Raw genomic sequence first — 15,614 nt, forward strand, 5'->3', positions numbered from 1 at the left:
CACCATCAAAAACACGATTTAAACAATGCCCCTACAAGATTTTTTGAATTTTTTTTATCTGGATTCTGGCCACTTTTAACTGTCCAAGCAATTCCTCCACCTCGTTAGACGACTCCATTTTTACTTAGTGTCTCTTACCCCTCAACGACTCCATTTTTAATTAGTGTCTCTTACCCCTCACCCTTCGATTCTCAAACTCACACGTCATTATGAAACTCTTCTAAATCTTACCACAAAATCACTTCCATTAAGGGGGAAGATCATTAATGTTAATTCTCACACATGTTTCTCTAGTTCTCAAACTTCGGGTTAGGTTTTAGTAATAACGTTAAGATGAGAACACAACTCATTCGATGACCTACCTAAGCCACACCACAACTCTCACATTGTATCCCGAACTTTAAGCCATTATTATGCACGCTAATATTATGGTTAAATTCATTCATGGTTAAAGTAATTCTTTCGATCCAAAATTTGAGTAATTATTTTTATTTTTAATTTAATAAAAATAAAGCCCATTTCGGGGCTTCCCAAGAGGGTTTCCTTCAAGTAAAGCCCATTTCGGTGCTTCCCAAGAGGGTTTCCTTCATAATCAATCAGCTCGTAGGCCCCTTTTTGCAGGACTCTCTTGACAATATAAGGGCCTAGCCACATAGACTCGAGTTTTCCTGCGCCTAGCTTATCTTTCGCTTGATCATAGAGTAGGACCAAGTCTCCCTCAACAAAAGAACGCGGATGGGCGGTCTGATCGAAGTGAGTCTTGACTCGCTTCTTTTGTGTTTCGATGGCCAAAGAGGCCAGGCGACGAGTCTCATCTAACCGTTCTAGGTAAAGAAGGTATTCTTCTAACGGGGTAGTGTTGGGAAGTAGTTCAATGGCTAATTTCAATGAAGGGATTTCACATTCAATTGGAAGGGTAGCCTCTAGTCCATAAACTAGTTGAAATGGAGTGAAACCAGTGGCATCCTTCACGGCAGTTCGGTAAGCCCATAAGGCAGGGAATAACATCAAATGCCAGTTAGACTTATGCACACCAACGATACGTTGAAGCATTGTGACCAAGATTTTATTGACAACTTCAACTTGACCATTGGATTGAGGGTAGTATGGAGTTGAACTATCGTGTTGCAAGCCTAGCTGGGTTGTTAACTCCGACATCATATGATTATGGAAATGCTTTCCGTGATCAGTGACAATGGCTTGAGGGACACCGAATCGTGAAATAACATGATTGAATAAAAATTGCGCCGCAGTGTGACCGTCTTCAATAAATGTAGGCATCGCCTCGGCTCATTTAGTAAAGTAATCAACGGCAACGATGATAAACCCATGCCCCCCGGCCGAGCGAGGGTTACAGGTCATATAATCAATTCCCCATTTTGCAAAAGGGCCGACGGAAACCACAGGGTGCAACGGAGTAGAGGGCGCTCGCATTTTCCACTGGTATATCTGGCACTCATGACAAGACGGAACGGCAAGAATGCAATCCTTGAAAATAGAGGGCCAAAAATAGCCAGCACGAAGGATTTTTTGGGCTGTAGCATATCCAGACATATGTCCGCCACAAGCGCCAGCGTGGCAGTCATTGAGAACCCGTTCAGCTTCCTCTAGAGTAAGACAACGGTGAAGAACGGAGTCTGCACCAAGACGATATAATGTATCTCCGATGACACGGTAGGGTTGAGATTGATGACGAATCCTCCGCCGAGCGTCTTTAGACACACCCGGACGGAAGGAGGACGTTTGCAGATATGTGATGATATCTCCGTACCATGGATCGAGGGTGCTAATTAGGAACAGGGTTTCATCTGGTATTTGGTCTTCTGCTGGCGAGGTCGAGGAAGACGATGGCAAAGAACAAATTAACTCAGCGAACACAAGAGATTTCTTAGATTTGGCAGTGGTAAATTTCAAGTCAAACTCTTGGAGGATAACAATCCACTTTGAGTATTTGCCCCCTAGTAATTGGCGTGACAATATATACGTCATGGGGTTGCAATCAGAAATCACAGTAGTAGTACGCAGAAGAATATAGTGACGGAAGCGTTGGACAGCACAAACTGCGGCTAGTGCCAACTTTTCGATATAAGCATATCGAGTTTCCGTGTCTAACAAGTTGCGACTGAGATAGTGAATAACATGTTCAGTGTTATCATCATCGGTTTGGACAAGAACCATGCCGATAGTGGTATCGGCGGCAGCCAAATACAAGGTGTAGTCGCGATAATAATTCAGAGGACGAAGCAATGGAGTAGAAACAAGTAAACTCTTGAGATTCTCAAAAGATTCCTGAGATGTAGAATCCCAATGGAAAGGGATATCACGCTTCAGTAATCGCGTAAAACCTTTAGCTACTTCCGCATAGTTGGGAACAAAACGACGTAAAAAATTGGCTTTCCCCTGCAAACTTTGTAACTGATGCAAAGAATTTGGGGTAGGGAGATTGACAATAGCTTCGACTTTAAAGGGATCCAACTGGATGCCTTCTTTAGAAACGATAAAACCGAGAAGTCTGCCAGATTCAACGCAGAAGACACATTTGTGGGGATTTAGCCGGATTCGGTAGTACCGACAGCGAAGAAAGATTTCGCGAAGGTGTTTAGGGTGGTCCTAACGTTTAGCTGAATGAGCAGGAAGATCATCCAGATAAGGTTGCACAATATGCCGAATGTCATGAAATGCATATGACATTGCGCGCTGGAAGGTAGCACCGGCATTTTTAAGACCGAAAGGGAGCTTTTTATAGGCAAAAGTCCCCCATGGGCAAATAAAGGCCGTTTTGTGTTGATCAACAGGAGCAATATTGATCTGGTTATAACCGGAGAAACCGTCCATAAAAGAATACATTTCACTGCCGGCACACTCGTCAATGATCTGATCAATGAATGTTGTGGGAAAATTATCTTTAGGACAGGCTTTGTTTATATCACGGTAATCGACACAAACCCGGATTGTACCTTGTTTTTTAGTTACAGGGACAATATTAGATACCCAATCTGTAAGGGGAATAGGGTAAATAAAATAGGCGTTAAGAAGCTTTTCTACTTCGGCCTTAATCGCCGCAGCCTTCCTAGGATGTACAGGGCGTAGACGTTGACGAACAGGCTTAGCATCTGGGTACGTGATTATTTCATGTATCACTATACTAGAATCAATGCCAGGCATTTCTTCATAGGACCAAGCGAAAACATCACGAAATTCGCGAAAAAGTTTAGAATACAGTTGAATCTCCTCTGGAGTACAAGTGACTCCGATATGAAGATGCTCGACTATCCCGGGTTTAACAGAGATGTCGAGGGGTTGGGTTCGTGTAATGTTTGCCATATTTCCTTCAGAAAAAACCTGATCAATTTGAATAGGCGTTTGAAGGATTTGTGATGGGAGACAAGGAGCGAACCGCTCGAGGCATGTCAGGAAATGCTGCGAGGCAGGGAGAAATGAGGAACGATGGTGAGAACTGTACCAGGGAGGTTCCTCTGGAGACATGGTCTCAATAATAGCTTCGTCGGAGAGGAATATTTCTCCTAGAGAATCCGAAGAAGCCTCATCTAGAAGTCCTGAGGATGGAGTAAGCGCAGAAGAGGGAGCCGAGGCGGCAATGATTTCAACATAATTAAACTCGGCAGGACTCAACGGCATCTGGTCGCCCCAGGAATCTACTTGGTCTGTAGGGGGTACGAGCCACTGATCAGAGCCAGTAGCGATCATATTGACAGAGGCGACATTTATAGGAGGGAGTGGAAAAACACCGATAAGATCAGGATCTTTGAAAATTCCAGCTCCCAGAGTCTTAGGTAATTTGGAAGTATGGTCCACGAACGGGATGGTGCCTTCGAAAGAAGAAGCAAAAAAGGAGAGCTGGTCAATGGTAACAATCTTCCCTTGATGAGGAAAACGAATAACTCGAAAGAAAGATGAAGAAACAGCTTGCATTGCGTATATCCAGCTACGTCCGAGAAGGAGGTTGTAGGTTAGAGTAGCATCAACAACTTCAACTTCCATCTCGACCGTCTTCCCTTCCAAAGAGATTGGTAAACATTGGAGTATACCGTAAGGACGGGACGCTCTTCCATCAAAAGCTTCCAAGGTGGTGGGAGATTGGCTCAATGCCGGAGATCCAATCGCTTTCCAACAGGCAACGGACATGATGCAAGTTGAGGCACCTTCATCAATAATTGTACGATGAATTGTCTTGGAATTAATAATTACTTGTATGAGGAAGGCGATTTGAGGAGGTAGTCTTAGAGTGTGGCGTTCTAAGTCAAAAGTTATTAAATCCGAATCGGCCGGATCTATGCCACCAATGGCAGATAGCATGGACTTCCTCTGAGAAGGGCAGCTCTGGAGAACCTCTAAGGCGGACATAGCCAACGGAGTCTGTGCTAAGTCCTCAACGATGTTGTAGTGCTGTGCAGCACGAGCATTCGGATTATACGAGGATTTACGGAGTACTCCTTTTGGAGGGGGTCGAAGAGGCGTTTCGGTGGCAGGTCTCTCAATGTGGAGTGGACCGGAACTGAACGGGGGAGCACTTGGGGGAACCTCAGGCTCTTTCCCGGCAGATGACGAATAATCCTTCGTTCGAGTACTGATATTAATGGGTATTGTACCAGCCATAAACACTTGAGAACCAAAGGAAGAGGGAGGCTGAGTAGGGTCAGCCACCATTTGAGTTTTTTGAGTATGTTGGGTGGGAAAGGGCTCCTTGAGCACCGCAGGAGTCCCAGAGGTGCCTTTTAATAAACGACTAACTTCGGACCGCCTCGGGCAATCCCTGGTAAAGTGATTTTCATCGCAAATAAGACAAGGATATTTGGGTTTGCGTTTAGTGCCGTCCTCAGGTTGAGGTTTTGGGGTTTCCTACTTAGGTTGCTCCATCTTATTTTTAGCTTTCCCTCTTTTCTTCTCTTTCGAAGCCTTGCTTGCCGTATTAGATTGGACAGCATTAACCTCAGAAGTAACATTCGAACCAGACGATGCCTGGGAAGGTTGTCCATTCGAAGCAGATGTTTTTTGCTTTGCAGAGTTCGTATTTTTCTTAGAGGGTGAATTAACCGAACCGATGATACCGTCAACATTGGGTGTTGGCGGGGTTTTAGATGTTCCTTGTCTTGGGACATCAGGCAGATAATCATATAACGTAACTGACTGAGAATAAACCAAGTCAAGGTATTGAGCTCGAGCAATAGCTTGCTCTTCAGTGACACACGCCCCCATGGCGATATCCCGAGCTATTGGAGGCACGAACGAAGTCGTAAACCAATCGGTAAGAAGCTGGTCGGTAATCCAAAATTTGATCATACGTCTACGCCGTCTCCATTCATGAATATGATCAGAGATATCATATATCTCAAGATGCAACATCTTTTTGAATGAAAAACTTGAGGTAAACTTGAGGTAAAAGATTGTTTTTTGGTCATACAAATATGGACTACCCAACACCACACCTGAAATATCAAGCAGTACCACATCTACAAAATATGCAGTGATTGAAAACTTAAACAAACATTTTCTTTAACCTGTAAACTTGTGTCTCTTGTTATCCATCCCAAAGGGTATAGTTTATGGTGAGGTATAGTTTCAAAATTCAATCTGTTGACTAAGTCTTCAGAGATTATATTTGCTTGTGACCCACTATCCAAGAGTGTGTCAATCTTGGTGTGTTTGGATATGACCCTAACATGAAATAACTCAATTCGTCTCTTTTCATCTGGAGTAGTAGTAGCGTTACAATTTTGTGAACTAATGCTTGCAATATCTTGTTTTCTTTTGATTCCCATGACAGTGAATTTGTTTTCATCACCTGATTCATTACCTAAATCTTATTGAGTGATAGCAGTGGCTTTTTGTTTCCCCTTATTGTTGAACTTATTTGGTCTCATTTCTAGATGCAATTTCCAACATGTTGTGGTATTCAACAACCCCCCATTTATTAATTATAGTAGTTAATATTACATTAATAAATGGGGACCCTTCAAAAAATCTATCCAAAAAATAAAACTTAGCATTTAGGCATTTCTTTTATTTTTGGAATAAAGCAAAGATAATAATCAAAATCTCCCCCCCCTTTTTAGAAAACTACTAAATGCTTACCTTCCCACATGTAGCATTATTAAACCAACCAAGAGACCTTTCTAACCCTCCAAAATCAAGTAAAATGATTAAATAAGGACTCTATGCTCGAAACTATAGAAAATTTGACATAAACAAAGTCCTTAAGCTCTTTAGGCTTAGTCTCGCAGCACATGTTACCATTCATAGAGAACACGCTTTAAAAAGGTTATTGTGAAACATGCGAGATGCGAAACTGCAATGGCATTGTAATCTTTATCGCAGTGCATTTCAGACATTCAAACGAACAACACATACTTACCTCCAGCCAATATTGCGAAATGCGATTAAGTCCTGGACCCACTCCTTAAATATCATAAGCAAATGTTTTAGGTCTGCCACTCAGTAAAAAGGGTCTTTTACATAAGATAAACCTGGAAAGTAGCTACGTTTTCAAATGACTAACGAGCGGCTCACATCTCGTAGAAACACAACGGGAGGTAAGAAAAGTGAAAAGGCATAATGCGATATTGCAAGATATATATATATATATTATCACAGTTCAAAGGCTTGCCACCCTAGAAGCTTTCTTCTCGTTTTATGATGCTGACATTTATGAGCATTAAAGCTAAGGGATAACAAAGCATTAGTGGGAAATTAGCGTGATATGGTATCTTGTTACATGCGTTCAAATAAAATTATTTTTATCACCTTTACAAGATATCTACATTATTTCATTTTATGTTCATCTTTGTGTATCCGATAGATGTTGTTATTCACTTTCAGGAAAAATCTGTAGAGAAAAGCGTTGAGAACAATGGTGAAGAAAGGAAAGGCAGTCGCCTCTGAGAAGTCAAAAATGACTCCTCTATTTATGTATACTACATGCAACAAAGAGGGAGGAACGTCTATGTTGGAGGCTATGTATAATATATTGGAGGAGGAGCAACCAAGGATTATGGAAACAACGATCACAATTGACGGACATGATTCCTTAGACGCTTCCATGTTAGAGATGACATGCTTGTTTTTGCACCACATAGCTGCATGCCTGAAGATAATCCCTTATACCAACCTGGTTAAATGGGTTATTGATGAAGCCGACATCTCAGCCAGAGAACTCAAGACAGGAAGATAAGAGGTCATGGGATCTTTTACCCCAGACAACCTACGACTTATGTACCACCTACCAGAGCCATAAGTCATCTACAACAGGAAGTTTGTGGAGAAGTTTGACAAAGAGAACGACGACCAAACAAACTGCACCTGGGCCTGGTCAAATGATGAGGAAAAAATCAAGAAAGAAAAAAACAGTATGTACACTACTTCGTCTATTTGTTCCCCTCATAGTTTTGCAGTGGCCTTGTTATGTAGACTATTTGGCAGACCCAATACTACTAAGTTCTCCCCAGAGTGGTTACCATTAATAGATGCAGTTGTTAATCCAATGTAATGAATTGGGCACAAATTTTGTCTGACACTTTAGCAAAAATAATTTTCGAGTATATAAGGAAAAGAAGTGTTGCTTCGAGGGTTTACCCTCCATTTTTTATGAGCGCCTATGTAATGGATGCAATTTGTTTTAGTTCAAAATTCCCTATCATGGAATGGAAATGGATTGTTCGATATCCACTTCCCATTCAAATATACCACAAGGACATGTGGGAATCCAATTTTCAAACACATTTTTTCAAAATTTGTCATGGAGTTATGCTCCTTATTCACAAGCGGCTTTATAATCGAGATGCCCCTAGGTTTTCCAAAGAAGCTGAAGTAGACATCCTCCTAGTGGCTAGATGTTTTGGGGAGGAAACATTTACATATATTAGGGTTTTAGGCAACATCACCTCCCCCCATGTCCTCCCATACTATGTTCGAAACAAATTGATGGCTAGAGAGATAGCCTATCAAATAACTAGTGAGGGAGGAATGAGCAAGACATTAAAGGAATCAAAAAAGGCCATCTGGCCTACATTCCATGTACAGTGTGGAGAATTTGCATTACATGACGTAGGGCATGCATTCAGAGAAGCAGAGAACATCCTATCTTAGCGATTACTTAAACTCCCTCGAAGGAAATATAACCCATTCGGCACTGTCGAAAATTTCACCACTCTGGTGAAAATAAAAGTATTCAGTAATGAGGAAGATACCTTTGATGACATATTTTTGCAGAAAAACACCTTCACAAAGGTGTAGCATATGGCACAATCACTTTTTGACCGTGAATATTTGGAAAATTTTTATAGTTACAGAGAAAGGAGGTTAGCAAAGGTCCCATTGGACCAATTATTGATTGAACCAATAAGGGAGCCTACTCCTAGTGCAACTATAGAAGGTGACTCCAAAGAAAATTCTAAGACCACTTCTGGAGCAGAATCCAATATAAATCTACCAGGGAATCACAATAGTCGTTGCAAAATGGGAAAAGCAGAAGGATGGAGTCAATAAAGGATATAACCCAAACTAAATAGAATATAGTTGAAGAAACTTCAACTAGCAAGCAGGCCGAAATTCCTACTACCTTCGCACAACTAATAAAAACCTAGTAATTGATTTAGAGGAAGAGTGGGAAAATTTTAATAAAAGTCTCAACGTAGAGGAACAAGCGCCAGAGTTGCAAACTCTGCAACAAAAAACAACTCAGGAAATAACAGTGGAAGAGACTGCAAATATACAAGAGGTAGAGTACATCCCTGTTACCTCTACTTCTGAGATATTTTTGAGAATTGAATAAATTCCCCCTCTAGATGTGTTTTATATCCCACAACATAAGGTTGTGGTGAAAATACAAAGAAAGAAAAGGAAATTGGACTCTACAACTGCTACTACCCTTGAAAATGAACCAATGGATGTTCTCTGGAAAGACTCACCTGTTGACCCATCCGCCAACCTTACTAGATCTCATAGTTTGTAGGTTCTTATGCTACAACGATCATGGACAAAGAAACAAAAGTATAAATGTTGCTTAGAGGAAAGGAAGATAAAATAGCGTCGCTTGAGCAACAATTACAACAAGTAAAATCTGACCAGCAGGCTGAGTTATAGTTGGCGAAGCTACAACAGGAATTTGAACAAATGAAAATAGAACATCAAACCAGCTTAGCCGAGAAGGAAGCACATATAAATGCAATAACTGATCTACACAAAGACGGTCCAAAAATTGATCAGTTTGTTACTTAAGCACTTGGTCTTAACTCCCAGCTGATGCACAAGAAATATTTATTGTGCCAAAATATTTCACAATGGAAGCCTTATTACTAAACAAGTGATAAATTGACAAGTCATTCATGGAAATGAGACTTGAATATGATGAGATCTTTAAAAAGGTCTCTAATTTTATCACTTGGGAGAATACAGAAGATGGGAGAAAAGCTGACTTGCCTAAGATAGAAGAATCACATAAAGAAATTCTATTTGCGAGTTGGGATTCTCGGCTTAAAGAAGTAGAAAGGGCAACAATAGACTCGGCGGTAGCAACAAACAGTGTCATAGAAAATGTCAATGAAAATTTACATAGTGCCAACCTTGTGGCAGAGTTCATTCCAAATTTCATTCCTAAAGTGAAATGGCTTGAACTACAATTGAAACATGCAATGGAAGAAAAAACAGAAGTGATAAGGCAAATGACCAGGTTAAACTGGGAAGCATATTGGCAACATTTGGTAAAACCTCACAACCAATGGATGACCCTGCGATGCCTAACCACTTCTACGGAGAAAATGGTGCCAACACTGACCAGTGTCATATTCACTGGACAATTGAAAGCTAAAGTTGGCCAACCAACACAGCTCAAGCCCATGATGGATATTTGTGATTTGAAGGATCAAATGTAGGATACTTAGTCACCTTGTTTATTTCCATTTTGATTTTATTTTTGCACAATTTGAGGCAGGTTGTTTAAACCCCCTCAACTATTTTGTAATAATCTATTTTTATTTTTATATTTTAAGTATTTAAACCCTCTCATGGATTTAGAGAGGGGTCCAGAAATTTTATCAGAAACAGTCTTCAAAACATGCACTTTTGTCCCTTTGAGGAAGTTCTGGTGAAATTAATGAAAGATGATTTATTTTTATCTGATTTAGCATCTTCTACTGAAATTGCACTTTTGTACTCTTAGATGGTGTTGAATGGACTGAAGATAGATCAATATTGCTGAAACACATGAGTATGATGTATTATAAACAATACTTTTATCTCGTAATCATTTTTACTTATGTATTAAGCAAGGGTTCCTTTTAGAATTGTTTATGTATGAAAGTTTGAATCTTGATTGCCATTATTGCACTTCTGTATGATGATGATCTATATTTTATGCTAAATATATGAATAATTCCTTCTGCGATATATCTTTCACAATCATTTCAGCTAACTTTTTATATTAAAAGATTATTTTTAAAACGGATTTATTTCTCATCGCAATTGAATGATCTTTATTACCAATTTCTTTCAGATATTATTGTAGATCGCATACATCAATTTAATCCCGGGTATATTATAATTAGATAGTATTTAAATTAGGATAAAATGCATGTGATTGTTAGTTTAGATTAGATTACTTTCAGCTCAGACGTTACTTTAAAACATCACATATCACCCCATTAGCACAAGCATTAAATAGATTGGGAAACTAGTCCCATTATCCCTAGTCAGAGTCTCTACTCTAAACGGAAAAGGAGTTGCCAACCAAGGTCCAAACCGGGTTGTTTTCCCCCATGTTGAAGAATTGATTTTCAAGGCATCAACATTTTGGCGCTAGAAGGAGGGCCTAACTGTGAATGGCAAGTAAATCTAAATTAACAGGCCATTCTAAGAGTAAAACTCCCTCACCATCACCTCCAACTTATCAAAAGTCTTCCAAATCCCCTGATCCTAAGCGAGAAGTTGCACAGAAAATTATACAACCCGTTGTTGAATCCCAAACAAGCCAGATCATTCTTCTTTTACTGAAGCCCCTGAAGTTCAATCTTTGATTCATAAATTACAGGGGATTTCACTATCTCAAGAAGAATCTGAGTTATCCTAGGATTGTGTTACCTCTCAGTTCACCCCATCTCAACGGTTAACTAGAGTACAAAGCAAAAAATTCGAAATTCCTTTGTTTGAATTTCCTCTGCCAAGTCGGAAGAAAGCTAAGAAAACACCATTTGAATCTCACAGCAAGATTCTATCATCATCTTCATTGATTCCATCTATACTCTCACAAGGTCAATCATCCACCTCGCCACTCCAGATCATGATTCACGCAGGTACAAGAGCTACATCGTCCTCTACCTAATCAAATTCAACCACTGCTACACCTTCTCCTACCCACATACTAGAAAGGGCACATAATATTCCAAGGCCATGGACAAATCCAGGGGCTGTTAGGATGGCTAGACCTTTACATCAATTTCCAGCACACCAAGAGAAAGGGTTTCCCAAATTCAATCCTGATAATGGCCTATTAGTTGAGGAACATATAAATAATTTTATGTTGTCCATCAAATTGAATGAAGTAGTGGAAGAAGACGCAGTTGTAAGATTATTCCCATATACTTTACAGGGAGCAGCAGGATCATTGTAATTTTCATTACCATCGGGTTCTATTAACAGTTGGGATGCTTTTCAAGAGAAATTTTTAACTAAATTTGGAGATGCTAGATCTACAACTACCCTAATCAATGATCTCTCCAAATTGAAAGTTGAACCGAAATAACCCATTAAGGACTTCAAATCTCACTTCAATAAATTATTGAATAAGATACCAACGACATCTAAGCCTAGCGATGAGGTCCAAAATGAGTGGTACATCTCTGCTTTTCCATCAAACACAACTATCTTCATTGATAGAGATGTCAAACCAACTTTGGCAGAAAATATGAAAGAGGCAATAACTGTGGAAAAATGCATTCTAGCTGTGGAAAAGGAAAACACATTAGAAGAATGGAAATCTAAGAAAGTAACCTTCAAAGATGACTCTAAGAAGAAACCACCAAAATATCCTTTCGATCTTGAAGGGTTATTGAAAGTCCTCAAGACCATGTCTAACGAAATGGTTGATATTAAAAATAGGTAGTAGAGACTTCCTCTAAGAAACCTTTTATACCATTTAAAAAGAATTCCCCTTTTGATCCTAAGCCCCCAAATGATTGTTGGAAATAATACTGAGGGGGGGGGGGTGAATCAGTATTATCACATCAATAAAACTTTTTCATTTCCATATTCAGATTCATATATGCTACTGCCACAACTTCTTATGATTCAGTTAGTTGATCCTTAATGAGTGCATTAGAACATTATCAACCATATTAATAGTAAACAGGTGCAGTAAAATAGAATAGATCATCACACATAAGCCACACACATGAACACCATGATATAAGGTGGAAACCCAATGTGGGAGAAAACCACCTGCTGCAAGTCATCTCAATCTTCTTCTTAATAAGAAAATCCTTTTACAATATTTCTGTACTGGTGCAGTCTTATACCAGTACGTAGGCTTCCACCTGCAGAGAGCTACAACCCTCTCTCGTTCTCCAGTCTCTCCTGGAAGGGAGCTACAACCCCCATAGTTCTTGTACTAGCCGATCCATTTACTAATACACAGGTTGCTACCTGCTACAATGCTCCAAAGTTTTCAACTGCTACTAGAAGGGAGCTACCACCCACTTTAGCTCTTGTACTAGCTAAGATACTAGTACGTAGGTGCCGGCCTACGATCTTCTCTCCTCCAGGTACCATGTTTCATACATTTTCAGACTGGATACTCCTGAAGCACAACACATAATCTAAAAGGCCACGTTTCATCCAATTTTCATACTGGACCCATTAATATCATTGAAGCACATAATCAATCAATCTTCTGAATCACCCAAACACTAGATCAATAAATATACAAGGATAATATATGTGTTAGCACCCAGATCTAGTCCATCAGATCACATAAATATGAGTCATTATGATCCTGATCCAATATTAGTTCTCATCCATCAATACTGAAGCTAAACACACTCAACCAAACAGGATATGCAGAATACTGACACCTTTAAACTGTCATCAGAACCCATCAACAACCAGAACCACCTGTGACTTCAAATATCATAACAATGAACCAAACCTGCATACATACGCGCTTACACCAAACCCAACTCGCGTACAGATCTATAAATATTCAAACATGACTTGCAGCGATTTCAAACTTAAGTTATACCCAGTTCAGATCATTACAAGCGTCAGTATAAGATCTAGAATAAGCATAATCAAATATATAGAGATAGTTCATTTCAAACCATTTGATCCCGATCTATCCTTAGATCTTGTTCTCCATCAACCGGTGAGATCCCTCTTTAGCTCAGATCCAGATCTGCACCATAACCCAATCACAGTATTCCAAATCTAGCACTTTATCAGATATTCAATAATTCAGATGATGCTTTGCCAAATGATCTCCTTCCACTTTTATAGTCTTAGGCCTTTCACAATACCATGGTCCAAAACCATAATAACACAATACCACGGACCCAATACTTGGGATCAACACTTTTGGATGCAATACCACGGACCAAAACCATAGGATCAAAAACTGTCGGACTAATACCATGAACCAACCATGAAAGTGTGTGAACTTTTCTCTTGCATGAAGGGAACTTTTCTCTGCATGAAAGTGCGTAAAATTTTCTCTACATGAAATAAAACTATCTCTGCATAAAAGTGCGTGAACATTTCTCTACATGAAATAAACTCTTCTCTGCATAAAAGTGCATGAACTTTTCTCTACATGAAATAAACTTTTCTCTGCATAAAAGTGCGTGAACTTTTCTCTACATGGAATAAACTTTTCTCTGCATAAAAGTGCGTGAACTTTTCTCTACATGGAATAAACTTTTCTCTGCATAAAAGTGCATGAACTTTTCTCTACATGGAATAAACTTTTCTCTGCATAAAAGTGCGTGAACTTTTCTCTACATGAAGGTTACTTCGTTGCACTATAATTTATAAAATAAATTTGTTGCACTATAATTTATCATTTGTGTGATTTGCCATCAAGAACAACACTTGTCTCATAATGCCAACAATCTCCCCCTTTGAACTTGTCATACTGAGAATTGTCATCTGATATCTCTTCCGTAGATTCATCTAGATATATATAAGTGAGTTGATCTTCTATGAGTGGGTTGCCATCAAGTACAACACATGCATCATAATGCCAACAATCTCCCCCTTTGGACTTTATGGCAACAACCCCAAATCACTCTCCCCCTTTGACATCAAGGGCAAAGGGCGAACCAAGATATTCTATTTCCTAGATAAACATTCCATTGTCCATACTCCCCCTGAGAACCTGCTAAAATCTCTGAATGAGCTCCCCCTTTGTATATGCCAAGGTGTACCAATCTGTCCATGCTACATGATGAAAGCTCTGCTCTTACTGAATTATACTGTTCATGCTCCCCCTGTCTGTAAGCAAGGTCTGCAAAAAGGTGTTCTTCAAGAAGAACCAAGACTTATACATCATAAAAGACCTTCCTATCACCAAAAGACTCAATACATACGTCCATCACCAAACCAAGTGGGGATCAACCACCCAACTAAGTGTGGATACATCAAAAATTTACATATGACAACCAAATACATTACATCTTCATCCCAGGCATAGTGGGGAAACCAAAATAGGCCGTTACATGACCTTGACACCATAAAAGAGATACATGACATAGAGACAAAATATCTAGATCAAGACTTATGAAAGTCACCAATAATTGATAGCAGCAGTATCTGTCAATCACCATTCATATCAGCAACCATGATTTCCTTCTGTTCTCCCTCTGCAAATGTTCCACATGAAACCAACAACAGGTGTGAACTAGAACCAAAAGCTTCTATGATAATGCCAACAATGCATCATTAGAAGTTTATCTGCTCCCCCTGAACCTGTGCCAGATGGTCTCTGTCAGACCCAAATCAGACTGTTCTCACCCTGAGTCTGGCCCACTGATTTCCTCCATATTAACATATACGCGATTGTATCCATAGAAACAAGCGTGTATACGCGGATACTCCTTATGAAACTCGCGTACAACCAATTCCAGATCAGCAACCTGTAAATGTCCTATGATAGGGTATGTCTGCAGATAGATATCAACTCATCATCATAAAATCATTCACATTATATCATATGTGTAAAACACCATAGCCATCCAGATCTGCATGGACCAAGTATCATCAATTGGGAATATCATCAACATATGTACGAAACAACCTATCATCATATAGGTAAGAACTCATCATCATCATGTCTCCAACAATGCAACTTTGAATAATCATCCATGTATCCAGCCAACAATCCTCATCCATATATGTGCCAAGAACAATAGGAATCCTGCATCATAACTGTAATATATGATCTTTATGCATATGACGACAACAACATATGAGTGACTCATCATCAAGTAAAGAAGATGTGAATTCAAGCTATGTACTTCTCCTTATCCTTATGAAGATCACCATGTAAGCACCATTAGAGGATCAACCACAAATTTGATCTAAATATCAACTATGTAACCCCAAGAATCATCTGA

The sequence above is a fragment of the Pinus tabuliformis genome, chromosome 2_2, assembly GCF_031772625.1.
Source record: "Pinus tabuliformis cultivar Carrire ecotype Pingquan chromosome 2_2, CPIR1, whole genome shotgun sequence".
NCBI lineage: Eukaryota > Viridiplantae > Streptophyta > Pinopsida > Pinales > Pinaceae > Pinus > Pinus tabuliformis.